Source organism: Choloepus didactylus, chromosome 1, assembly GCF_015220235.1.
Source record: "Choloepus didactylus isolate mChoDid1 chromosome 1, mChoDid1.pri, whole genome shotgun sequence".
NCBI lineage: Eukaryota > Metazoa > Chordata > Mammalia > Pilosa > Megalonychidae > Choloepus > Choloepus didactylus.
In genome coordinates, this window is record NC_051307.1 from 160,641,513 (window position 1) to 160,653,823 (window position 12,311).

At 41.3% G+C, this 12,311-nt stretch overlaps 1 long non-coding RNA gene across 1 annotated transcript in view; it reads left to right on the forward strand.

The window, feature by feature from the left end:
• LOC119540424 overlaps nt 1-12,311 on the forward strand; it is a 128,671-nt gene that overhangs the window by 91,668 nt on the left and 24,692 nt on the right. The window contains exon 3 of the long non-coding RNA XR_005218093.1: nt 6,322-6,422. This is a non-coding gene — a long non-coding RNA (uncharacterized LOC119540424). The remainder of the gene's footprint in view (nt 1-6,321; nt 6,423-12,311) is intronic.

The window sequence follows — 12,311 nt, forward strand, 5'->3', positions numbered from 1 at the left end:
TTGTTTATTAGCTCTAGTAGCTGTATCGTCGATTTCTCAGGGTTTTCTAGATATAAGATCATATCATCTGCAAACAATGACAGTTTTACTTCTTCTTTTCCAATTTGGATGCCTTTTATTTCTTTGTCTTGCTGAATTGCCCTGGCTAGCACTTCCAGCACAATGTTGAATAACAGTGGTGACAGCGGGCATCCTTGTCTTGTTCCTGATCTTAGAGGGAAGGCTTTCAGTCTCTCACCATTGAGTACTATGCTGGCTGTGGGTTTTTCATATATGCTCTTTATCATGTTGAGGAAGTTTCCTTCAATTCCTACCTTTTGAAGTGTTTTTATCAAAAAGGGATGTTGGATTTTGTCAAATGCTTTTTCAGCATCTATTGAGATGATCAATTGATTTTTCCCTTTCGAGTTTTTAATGTGTTGTAATACATTGATTGTTTTTCTTATGTTGAACCATCCTTGCATGCCTGGAATGAACCCCACTTGGTCATGGTGTATGATTTTTTTAATGTGTCTTTGGATTCGAAATGCAAGTATTTTGTTGAGGATTTTTGCATCTATATTCATTAGGGAGATTGGCCGGTAGTTTTCCTTTTTTGTAGCATCTTTGCCTGGTTTTGGTATTAGATTGATGTTAGCTTCATAAAATGAGTTAGGTAGTGTTCCATTTTCTTCAATGTTTTGAAAGAGTTTGAGTAAGATTGGTGTCAGTTCTTTCTGGAAAGTTTGGTAGAATTCCCCTGTGAAGCCATCTGGCCCTGGGCATTTATTTGTGGGAAGATTTTTGATGACTGATTGGATCTCTTTGCTTGTGATGGGTTGGTTGAGTTCTTCTATTTCTTCTCTGGTCAGTCTAGGTTGTTCATATGTTTCCAGGAAATTGTCCATTTCTTCTACATTGTCCAGTTTATTGCCATACAGTTGTTCATAATATCCTCTTATAATTTTTTTAATTTCTTCAGGATCTGCAATTATGTCACCTTTTTCATTCATTATTTTGTTTATATGGGTCTTCTCTCTTTTTGATTTTGTCAGTCTAGCTAGGGGCTTGTCAATCTTGTTGATCTTCTCAAAGAACCAACTTTTGGTGATATTTATCCTCTGTATTGTTTTTTTGTTCTCTATGTCATTTATTTCTGCTTTAATCCTTGTTATTTCTTTTCTTGTACTTGGTTTAGGATTGGTTTGCTGTTCATTTTCTAGCTTCTTCAGTTGATCCATTAGTTCTTTGATTTTGGCTCTTTCTTCCTTTTTAATATATGCGTTTAGTGCTATAAATTTCCCCCTTAGCACTGCTTTTGCTGCATCCCATAGGTTTTGGTATGTTGTGTTCTCATTTTCGTTCGTCTCTATATATTTAGCAATTTCTCTTGCTATTTCTTCTTTAACCCACTGATTGTTTAGGAGTGTGTTGTTTAACCTCCAGGTATTTGTGAATTTTCTAAGTCTCTGATGGTTATTGACTTCTAATTGTATTCCATTGTGGTCAGAGAATGTGCTTTGAATAATTTCAATCTTTTTAAATTTATTGAGGCTTGTTTTATGTCCCAGCATATGATCTATTCTGGAGAAAGTTCCGTGAGCACTAGAAAAGTATGTGTATCCTGGTGATTTGGGATGTAATGTCCTGTATATGTCTGTTAAATCTAATTCATTTATCAGATTGTTTAGGTTTTCAATTTCCTTATTGGTCTTCTGTCTGGTTGATCTATCTATAGGAGAGAGTGCTGTGTTGAAGTCTCCCACAATTATTGTGGAAACATCAATTGCTTCCTTTAGTTTTGCCAGTGTTTCTCTCATGTATTTTGTGGCACCTTGATTGGGTGCATAGACATTTACGATTGTTATTTCTTCTTGCTGAATTGCCCCTTTTATTAGTATGTAGTGGCCTTCTTTGTCTCTCAAAACATCCCTGCATTTGAAGTCTATTTTATCTGAGATTAATATTGCTACACCTGCTTTCTTTTGGCTGTAGCTTGCATGAAATATTTTTTCCATCCTTTCACTTTCAGTTTCTTTGTGTCCCTATGTCTAAGATGAGTCTCTTGTATGCAACATATTGATGGTTCATTTTTTTTGATCCATTCTGCGAATCTATATCTTTTAATTGGGGAGTTTAATCCATTTACATTCAACGTTATAACCGTGAAGGCATTTCTTGAATCAGCCATCCTATCCTTTGGTTTATGTTTGCCATATTTTTCCCCTCTCTCTATTAATATCCTTTATTGTACCCATACCGAATCTCTTTAGTACTGAACCTTTCTCCAAGTCTCTCTGTCCTGTCTTTGTTTCTCTGTCTGTAGGGCTCCCTTGAGTATCTCCAGTAGGGCAGGTCTCTTGTTAGCAAATTCTCTCAGCATTTGTTTGTCTGTGAAAAATTTAAGCTCTCCCTCAAATTTGAAGGAGAGCTTTGCTGGATAAAGTATTCTTGGCTGGAAATTTTTCTCACTCAGAATTTTAAATATATCGTGCCACTGCCTTCTCGCCTCCATGGTGGCTGCTGAGTAGTCACTACTTAGTCTTATGCTGTTTCCTTTGTATGTGGTGAATTGCTTTTCTCTTGCTGCTTTCAGAACTTGCTCCTTCTCTTCTGTGTTTGACAGTGTGATCAGTATATGTCTCGGAGTGGGTTTATTTGGATTTATTCTATTTGGAGTTCGCTGAGCATTTATGATTTGTGTATTTATGTTGTTTAGAAGATTTGGGAAGTTTTCCCCAACAATTTCTTTGAATACTCTTCCTAGACCTTTACCCTTTTCTTCCCCTTCTGGGACACCAATGAGTCTTATATTTGGACGTTTCATATTATCTGTCATATCCCTGAGGTCCATTTCGATTTTTTCAATTTTTTCCCCATTCTTTCTTTTATGCTTTCATTTTCCATTCTGTCATCTTCGAGGTCACTGATTCGTTGTTCAACTTCCTCTAGTCTTGTACTATGAGTGTCCAGAATCTTTTTAATTTGGTCAACAGTTTCTTTAATTTCCATAAGATCATCCATTTTTTTATTTAGTCTTGCAATGTCTTCTTTATGCTCTTCTAGGGTCTTCTTGATTTCCTTTGTCTCCCGTACTGTGGTCTCATTGTTCATCTTTAGTTCTTTGAGTAGCTGCTCTATGTGCTGTGTCTCTTCTGGTCTTTTGATTTGGGTGCTTGGGCTTGGGTTATCCATATCGTCTGGTTTTTTCATATGCTTTATAATTTTCTGTTGTTTTTGGCCTCGTGGCATTTGCTGAACTTGATAGGGTTCTTTTAGGGTTTGTAGACCAATTGAAGTCCTTATCTCTAATTTATCAGATCTACAGCTTCGTGGAGTACACTTTCTCTAACTAACCAGCAGGTGGCGTCCACGAGCCACCTGTTCTCCACGAGCCAGTTCTCCCCTGCTTAGCCTTTTTGGCGAGTGGGGGAGTGAGTCTTATGGGGCCCAATTGGTGTACCAAGCTTGCGTGTGTAGTTGGTGTTGCCTGCCCTGTATGTGGGGCGTGTTTCTGGGCAGTCGGGGAGGGGGTTGGCCCTAACAATCAAATCTCCCTGGTGATCCTAGAGTTTTAAAGCTGGTGCACTAGTCTAATCCTTCAGTTCAGTCCTGCCACAGTTTGTCTCTGCCACTGACCCACAAGTCCTTGGTATTGGCGTATGGCTCCTGAGACTTGCAAGTGGGCCCCTCTTCCAGGCTGTGCACCCCGGGTCCTCTGTTGAGGGATGACTGTGCTATGTCACAGGTGAGTGCCGTCCCCTCAGGGCAGTTCTTGGCTGCTGGGCTGTGTAGGGAGGCTCCCAGTCTGCTCAAATGATGGCTGAATGGGGCTTTGTTAATTCACACTGCTCCACCTTCCCAACTCTGGGACAATCAGCTGGGGTTGCAGGGAAGGCTAATGTCCACGCCCAGTTTTGTGGTGTGTACCTGTTATTTGAAGCCTTTCCGTCACACTAGGTTGTCTGGGGCAGCTCTGGGCTATGGGGCTGGCGATGGGCAGAAGTGTTTCCTGTCCACCAGGATGGTGGCTGTGAGCGGACACCCCCGTTTTCTTGGGAAGTTGTGGTGTTTAGTGAATTTTCTCAGCCACTGAATTATTGCCTTTTGTCTCAGAGCTCTCTTAGTTCTGCTCTTGACTTGACATGCCCAAATTGAAAGTCTTTGAAGCTTTCTGCATTGGGCTTCTTAGAGTAATTGTTTTAGAAAAAGAAAAAAGGATTAAAAAAAAAAAAAAAAAAAAGGGTCCTCCTCAGAGATCTAATGGGTTATTGAAATGCTAAGAGACAAAGCAACCAGGGCCATTAAGGAAAGGTCCACAGGGCAGAGAGATCGGCTTTTCTTCGGGATTTGCATATGCGCCTTAGGGCCTGAGCTCCGCCCTTCCCCTTTCTGTGTTCACCAGAACTCTAAAAATCCTCTGCTTTTTTTTGGAGTTTTTCGTGTTGTTTTTTTTTTTCTATGCCTGTCTCCTCTCTGCTGAGCTGGCTGCTCACAGATTCTCTGGTGTCTGGTCTCTGTCTATCTATGGTTGGAGTCTGGATCAGTAGAATGAGTTTCCGATAAGAGCAGCCACTGCAGTTCTCCCTTCTCCTTCCCGGAGCTGACAGCCCCTCCTCCCACAGGACTGAGCCTGGCAGGGAGGGGCGCGTGTCCCCTGGCCGCAAAAACTTACAGATTTTGCTGATCTCAGCAGTTCGACATTTTCATGAGTGTTGTATGAAGTATGCCCAAAGACAGATTGCTCTGTGGTGTCCAGTCCACTCAGTTCCTGGCTTTCTACCTACTTTCCTGGAGGAGTAACTAAAACATACAGCTCACCAGTCTTCCATCTTGCCCCGCCTCCCGTGTTTGTTGGTTTTTAATAAAATTTCCCTCAGGTTTAATCAGAAGTGGTAGAATTTAAATCCTCTTTGGCAACTTATTAACTCTCTGAGTCTCAACTCCTTTGCTGGTGGGGGAAATCACACCTATCTTAAAGGATCGTTGTAAGGATTAGAGATATTATAGGGAAAATGCTTGCCATGCAGGTGACATTCTCTAGACAAATGGTAATCAGGACTAGAGGTTTTCGGAGGCAAGTTATATAACCCCCAAGCTCAGTTTCCTGCTTGTCCAAATCCCATTGCTCTAATTGAGAGTGTGTGGTATTCTCAGAGGGAGTCTATGTATGTGTGTGTGCATGTGTGCGTGTGTGCATGGGGTGTCTGCTCTCTGCTGGATGAATAACTTTCTGTCCTTACAGCCCATGCATCATCACATGAGGTTGGAAAGTAACAACCAAAGCAAAGCAAAGCAAAGCAAAAAGCAAAAGAAAGCTAACTAAACCTAACCAAACCAAACCAAACCAACAAGGAATAAACCCAAACTCTTATAAGAATAGATTTACAAACCAGATATAAAACAGTCTGCTGGTTGGGCTGGTCCATGGCACAGCCTCAAGTCTGGAGAGAAAAGTCCACTCTTTCTCTGGTTGGAGGCACCTTTGCTTTCTGGAAGGGTACATTCTCCATAGCAGAGACTCTTGGCATTTTGATCGGTCAAGGACACTTAAAATCTGTGGTCTCTCTTCTCAGAAAAATGAGCACACCCACTCCTTTACAACAGTTTGCATGCAATTTTAGAGTGTTCCTGATTACTGTAAGCAATAAATATTGGAGCCTGCTAAAGAAGCCTGGGATAGTGACTCTAGTTCTGACTTAAACAGGGAGGGGTATCATTTTTAGCTGCCCTGTGAGTGTTGTCTTACAAGGAAGGAAGCCAAGTTCTGTTGAATATTTGCTGTAGATCAGGCTCTAGCCTACAGCTTCACATATCATAATTTATCCAATCCTCAAGAAAGCCCAGTAAGTAATTGTTTCATCTCTACTTCACTAGGAGACTGAGAGAAGTTAAGTGACTGTTTCAAGGTCTCACAACTAATAAGCAGTGGGGCCAAGGTTTGACTGATGCTGTTACTACTTTCTGTTTGTGCCTTGAGGTGCTGGCTGAGATGCATTCCTCCAAACAGATCATGACTGGACATCTTGCTAGTCCTAGACTAGTAATTTTGATTTCTTGGCCCTGAACCCCCATCTTTGCCTCTCTCAGGTCCCTTTGGCTGCCACAGTATAGTTTGAGCTGGTAGTGGAGGGTATGCTTTGCTGCTGGCTGGGTTTAAGAGAAGCAGAAGAAGGCAGTGGAAAAAGCAAGGGCTCCAGAATCTCTGTGCTTGAGCTGGAATCCACTGGGCCTCCCCAGACAACCCATAACCCATAAAGTTTTTTAGCACCTTAGTTTTACAAAGAGCTTTTTCATTTGATAATTATAGAGAGTCAGGGTATTTCTATTTCTATTTTACAGCTTTGGAAACGGAACCCTTTTCAAGGAAATTGACCAAGTCATCTGATTCTGGTTCCAGGTCTCTTCCTATTACCTTCCAGCTGTTTTCCCCAGGGTACAAGGTAAGAAATGTGATTCTGGGAAATTGAAGCCACAAGAGTGGAAACACAATGGCTTGGAACAGCAAGTCGTAAGTCATTGTGATTGAGAGATGGCTTTTCTTGCTCATGTTCCAGAATGCAGCCATTGCAAACGTAGCCAATGTAGAACAAGCTGTAATCTGGGAAATTGTAGCATGAGATCACTAATGGCAGTGGTTTTTGAGAAAAGAACATAGAAGACTAAGAATGTGAAAGATTTCCTCTAAAATTGCCAAAGAGAGCATGATCTGACTTCAGATGACCTATATTGGTTTTCAGACTGAAATATCCTGCCAGTAGAGAAAGGCAGTTATCAAGCAACTAGAGCTGGAAAGTAATTCTCTTAAAGAACATCCAGCTGCCTTGGCTCCCGTTCTCTGCTCACCCAGCAGAGAACTTGCAATTTGGCCTCCTGAGTGCTAATGGCCAATGTGGGTTCTCTCAGTGATGACCCTCCTGCTGGGAGCTGATATAGGATATTGATCTCTCAATCACTGTCTGGTGAGCTCAGCTCCCATGATTCAATGTTTGTTGTCTTACCATCTCTAATAGAACTGATAAAGATCCTGACCTGTTAGATGTTGAACAGATTTTGAGCTTTGGGTCCTCACTTTGGTGCAGCCACACTGGGGAGGCCCTCACCTGAAAAAGACATTCTTTCCCATTATGGGGCCTTGGTAGCTTACGAGGACCATAATCTTGTTTTGTCCAGGAACACAGCATGTCTGCCTAGTCCTAAAGCTTCAAATAATAAAACTATTTGAGCAAGAACGTTACAGAAGCATTCCTAGCACTGCCTCAGTGTGAGGGTCTCAAGCTTGCTTGAGTTAGTACCCCCAAATAGAGATGGAGCAAGTCTCCCCATTACCAGGTTAGATGACTGGTGGTTCCCTTTAGGTTGAGGGTATCCTGAGGAATTATAGGAAGGAACTCACATGAAGCAGCCTAGCAGAACAGTAGCACCTCAGGATGCAACTAGGTGGTCTAGTATTTGAGCAACAATTGAGGCTCTGGAGCAAATGGAGAAGAGGATAGCACAGAGGGAGGAGAAGGAAAGTTCTCAAATGATATGGAGGTTGGGAAGTTGTTAGGTGAGAATGCCAGTTAGCTTTGGCTTCTGGGTGCTCCTTGCAGAGATCCTTCTCATGGTCCGCTCATCTAGCCTTGGCAATGTTCCTTCCCCATTGTGGACAATTCCCTGAGATAGGCTGGGTTGGGGGAGTTAGACCCCCAATTGGTGGATATAGCACTTTGAGATTCCATCATGAAGAGTTCCCAAAGTGAGTGGGCCTGGGCTTCTGGTTTGCTGGGGCTTTGCAGTCCAGACAAATGGGGAATGGGCAGAAGCTGAACTGCCTGGCTGCTAAGGCAACACATTTCAGTGTCCTGCTGGTATAGCAGGCTTTGTGAGCAGTGGTGTAGTGGGATGTGAGTGTGTGTCTCATCTGGTGGCTGAAGTTGGGTGAAAGCAGGTGACATCTAAATCAGATGGTGTCTGTGTCAGAGCTCCACACAACTTATCAGGATTAAATGTGATAATATATATTACTAGCTTTAAATGATGCCTGGGAATTGCTTAACAATGATAACCACTACCACCACCATCATCATCATCATCATCATCTTGCATAGTACTTTATATCTATGTCTATGTCCAGTCTAATAGTTGACTATAGAAATTATAATGAATTGTACTACAATTGTCCTCAGTCTAGTGTTGGTCCCTCAGTGGCTTCTCAGAGCTGGAGGATTCCATGAAGACAAAGGGTCAAGGTCAGGTCCAGGCAGATAGCATGCATATGTTAATCAGGATGGTGTAGAACAGTAGGGAAGGCTGGGGACTGTCGGGTCCTAGAGAGCAAATGCCACACCTAAGGGCAGTGGCTCCTCAGCTTGGGCTGACTTTGCCATGTAGAGATGTGGGACCAGGCATTCGAGCACTTCTGATTATATAAGAGATGACAGAAATCCAGATTTTAAGGTGAAATGTTACAGTTTGTAAAATATTGCAAGCCAAACCCAACTGTCTGTAAGCTGTATGGGACCCATTAGCTGTTAGTTTGGGACACTCTTCTCTGAAGCAGGAATCCCCTCTAAACAGGGAGCCCTCAGCGGAAGTCCTATGGGATGGTCTGATTATGCCTTGTAAGTCCTACCTTTCTGGCAGTGCTGATCAGTCCCTGAAGTTGCAAATCTGGAGCAGGTCTGGGTCCATAGGGCTGTAATGGCAATTACTGCAATTGCTCACCTATTATTTCAGCAATAATTGGACTGGCCACAGATTCCTGCCCTGCAGTCAATATCCCCACCATGGCTCTGAAACTCACCTTTGAGTAATTGGGATAGTTAGCGTTCCTCCTGCTTATATCCATGCCACTGATGGAAGCTGATGCTTAACCTTGTAAAACCTGCAGAAAACAGTCATCAACTTTAAGCAGCAAACACTGGACAGTGCTAAAATGTAATTGCCGGGTCGGCTATGTGGATATAGGACCCTGTGTAGTTGCATTGGGCCCTGAGTTCAGAAGGACCCCACACTTGATTTAATGCTTTGCTGTTGCTGTCTTGAAATTCTTAATAATTTTTTAATAAGGGACCTCATGTTTTCATTTTGCTTGGGCCTCACAAATTATGTAGCCTGTTCTGCATAAATGTGATCAGAGTTGCAACCAGACCACTACAATGTTTTTTGTTTGTGTGTTTAGAACCTACTGCCACTTGATTAGTTTGAATTATCTCCTGTGAGAGTAGAGGTTTTACCCATGGAAACAAGGGAGCAGGAAAATGTTTTTCTATCATCAAAGATGGGATGTTTTCCACTGCTTTGTGGTAAGTAGAGGGTGTGGAGAAAGGATCAATTTCTTTTGATGTGACCACTTTCCAGGGCTTTTTAAAACTTGCCCTGGGTGCTGGATCAGTATTAACTATTAAGTAAAGGATATAGGGGCAGGTATAGGATTACTTTTAGGGATGGCTGTCTTGCTAGAATTAGAGGAATCTAGAGAAAAAGAAAATTCCCAGGGAGAGGAGGACTGGAGGCCTCAATTTTTTTCTGGATCATTTTCAGGTCAGCAAAATCCTGGAATTGCTGAGGAATGGGGTGCAGTGGGCAATAGGACAGCTTTACTGATACATTTTAGTCTGCACTACAAGATCAAAACATAGGGCAATGAGAAGCCACTAAAAGGTCCCCATTGAACCTCTGCAAGAGATTCATTGGCACTGAAACCACAATTAATTCCATTTCTAGTGCTCCCTTACTCATTATACATATGGTCTGCTGCAGAGATCTCAACAGCAGGACTTTGGTTACAGTGGGAGGGTCCAATAAAACAGGCCTTAAAAATGAGGGCTTTGTCCTCATGCTTCAGCTTTTGCCTTTTAGCCATAGTTCAGGGACTGCAGCTGTAGAATTTGCTCTTAGTGAGAGAGGAAGCAGAACTCGAGGGAATCTACTGTATTAACACCTTCCCTAAGTCACAGAAAGTAGCAGATTAAGAATTTGCTATGCAAACCTGGCATACTAGATAGGATGGCCAACAAATGATGACTAGAACAATCCATCAGTCTGGGGGCTCAATCAATTATAGCAAGTGTTTCTGTACATCAATGTTTACAGCAACATTATTCACAAAAGTCAAAAGGTGGAAGCAACCCAAATGTTCAACAACAGATTAATGGATAAACAAAATCAGGTACATACAACAATGGAATATTATTCAGCCATCAAAAGGAATGAAGTTCTGATGCATGCTATAACATGGCTGAACCTTAAAGACATCATGTTGAATGACATAAGCCAGACAAAAAAGACAAATATTGTATGATCTCACTTATATGAAATACCTAGAATAAACAAATTTTATAGAGACCGATGGTAGATAATAGGTTACCAGGGACTGGTGAGTGGGGGTAGTTATTGCTTAATGGGTACAGAGTTTCTGTTTGTTGTGATGAAAAAGTTGAGATAATGCATGTTGGTGATAGTGGTACAATATTGTAAATGTAATTAATACAACTAAGTTTTACTCTTGAAAGTGGTTAAAATAGGAAATTTGATTGCATTTATGCTACCATAATAAAAAGTTAAAATTTTTTTAAAAAGGCAAGTATTTTCCCTGGATAATCACCACTACTTTCCTCAAACTCTAGCACTCCAATCTTTGGGACTAGAATTATATATTTAAATAGATGAGTTTGAGTGAGAATTGCCACCTTTACTGTAGCAAATCCTTACATCCAGGAAAATATGTCCCTCAGAGGATTCAATTCTTATTTTTATGTCCTTTGGTGAAAATTTATGGTCCTTTTTTTATTAGTCTTGAGTATTTCTTGTTAACTTTGTCTCTGGATAGTTCATATATTTTAATGTCAATTTGAATGTAATCTTTTTTTTTCATTAAATTTTCTAATTAGTTTTCTTGCTCTTACTGGTATATTGGAAAACTATTGAGCATTATAAGCTTATTTTGTAATTACCACACTCTCTTATTAGCTCTTATAGTTTTATATCTGCTTTTTTTTTGTAAATAATCATGTAATATGCAACATGTGGATGAATGCTGCAAGTCCATTCTCCAATGTCAGTTGCAGAAAGTTGATGCTGCTATATTTTCCCATCAAAATTGGATGCATCCTTCTTTATCCAGCACTCTGTTGGGAGACAATTCTCCATGGGACTCATATTTTTGCATATCTTGTGAGTGAGAACCTCACTGCCCATAGTTCAGATAATCTTTTCAGGCCTGTCTGAATAGCAGACAGCTTTGGAAGATAGAGATAATTTTTCTTTCCTAGCAAAGGATAGGTATTTTGGTTTGCTAAAGCTGCTGAAATGCAATATACCAGAAATGGATTGACTTTTATAATAGGAGTTTGTTTGTTCACAAATTTACAGTTCTAAGGCCATAAAAATGTCCAAATTAAAGCATCAGTACATAGATACTTTCTCTGAGGAAAGGCTGATTACATCTGGTGTTCCTTGTCACATGGGAAGACACGTGGCTGGCTCTGCTGAACCTTCTCTTCCGGGTTTGTCTTCTGGTTTCTGTGGCTTTCTCCAAAATATCTCTGGGCTTCTGACTCAGCTCCTGTGGTCCTTGCTGGCTTCTCTTGGGGCAGTCTCTGGATTACATATTTTAGCTTCTCTGCAAAATGTCTCTCTCAGCTTCTCTTTTAGCTTAGCATCTCCAAACATCTTTCTATCTGCATCTCCAAGTGTCTGGGTCTGTGTTGGCTCTCAGCTCTCTCTCTCTCTCTCTGAGTTCTCTTAAGAACTCCAGTAAACTAGTTAAGACCCAACTTGAATGGGCGGGACCACATCTCCATGGAGATAATCTAATCAAAAGGCCCCACCCACAACTGGGTGGGTCACATATCCATGAAAACAACCTAATCAAAAGATCCTACCCACAACAGGTCTGTCACCAGAAGAGTGGATTAAATGAACATAGTCTTTTATGGGGTACATAACAGTTTCAAACCAACACAATAGGCTTGATATAGCTTTGGAAGAAAAAGATAGTGTCTCTTTTTGGAGCAAGGGAAGACTTGTCTACTGCCTGGGATAAAAAAAATCATGTTCCCTAAGCTCAGGGTTCTTCTCCTGTAACATGTCCCTCAGCATGAGCTGGTGTCATCTGGCCCCTTTCACATCACCCTGTGGGAATTTGTTCCTTCTTACTGCTGCATAGTATCCATGATATGTGTATATCACATTTTGTTTATCCACTTGTCTGTTGAAGGACACTTGGATTGTTTCCATCTCTTGGCAATTCTGAACAATGCTGCTATGTACATCAGTGTACAAGTGTCTGTCTGTGTCACTGCTTTCAAATCTTCTGGGTATATACTGAGAAGTGGAATTGCCGG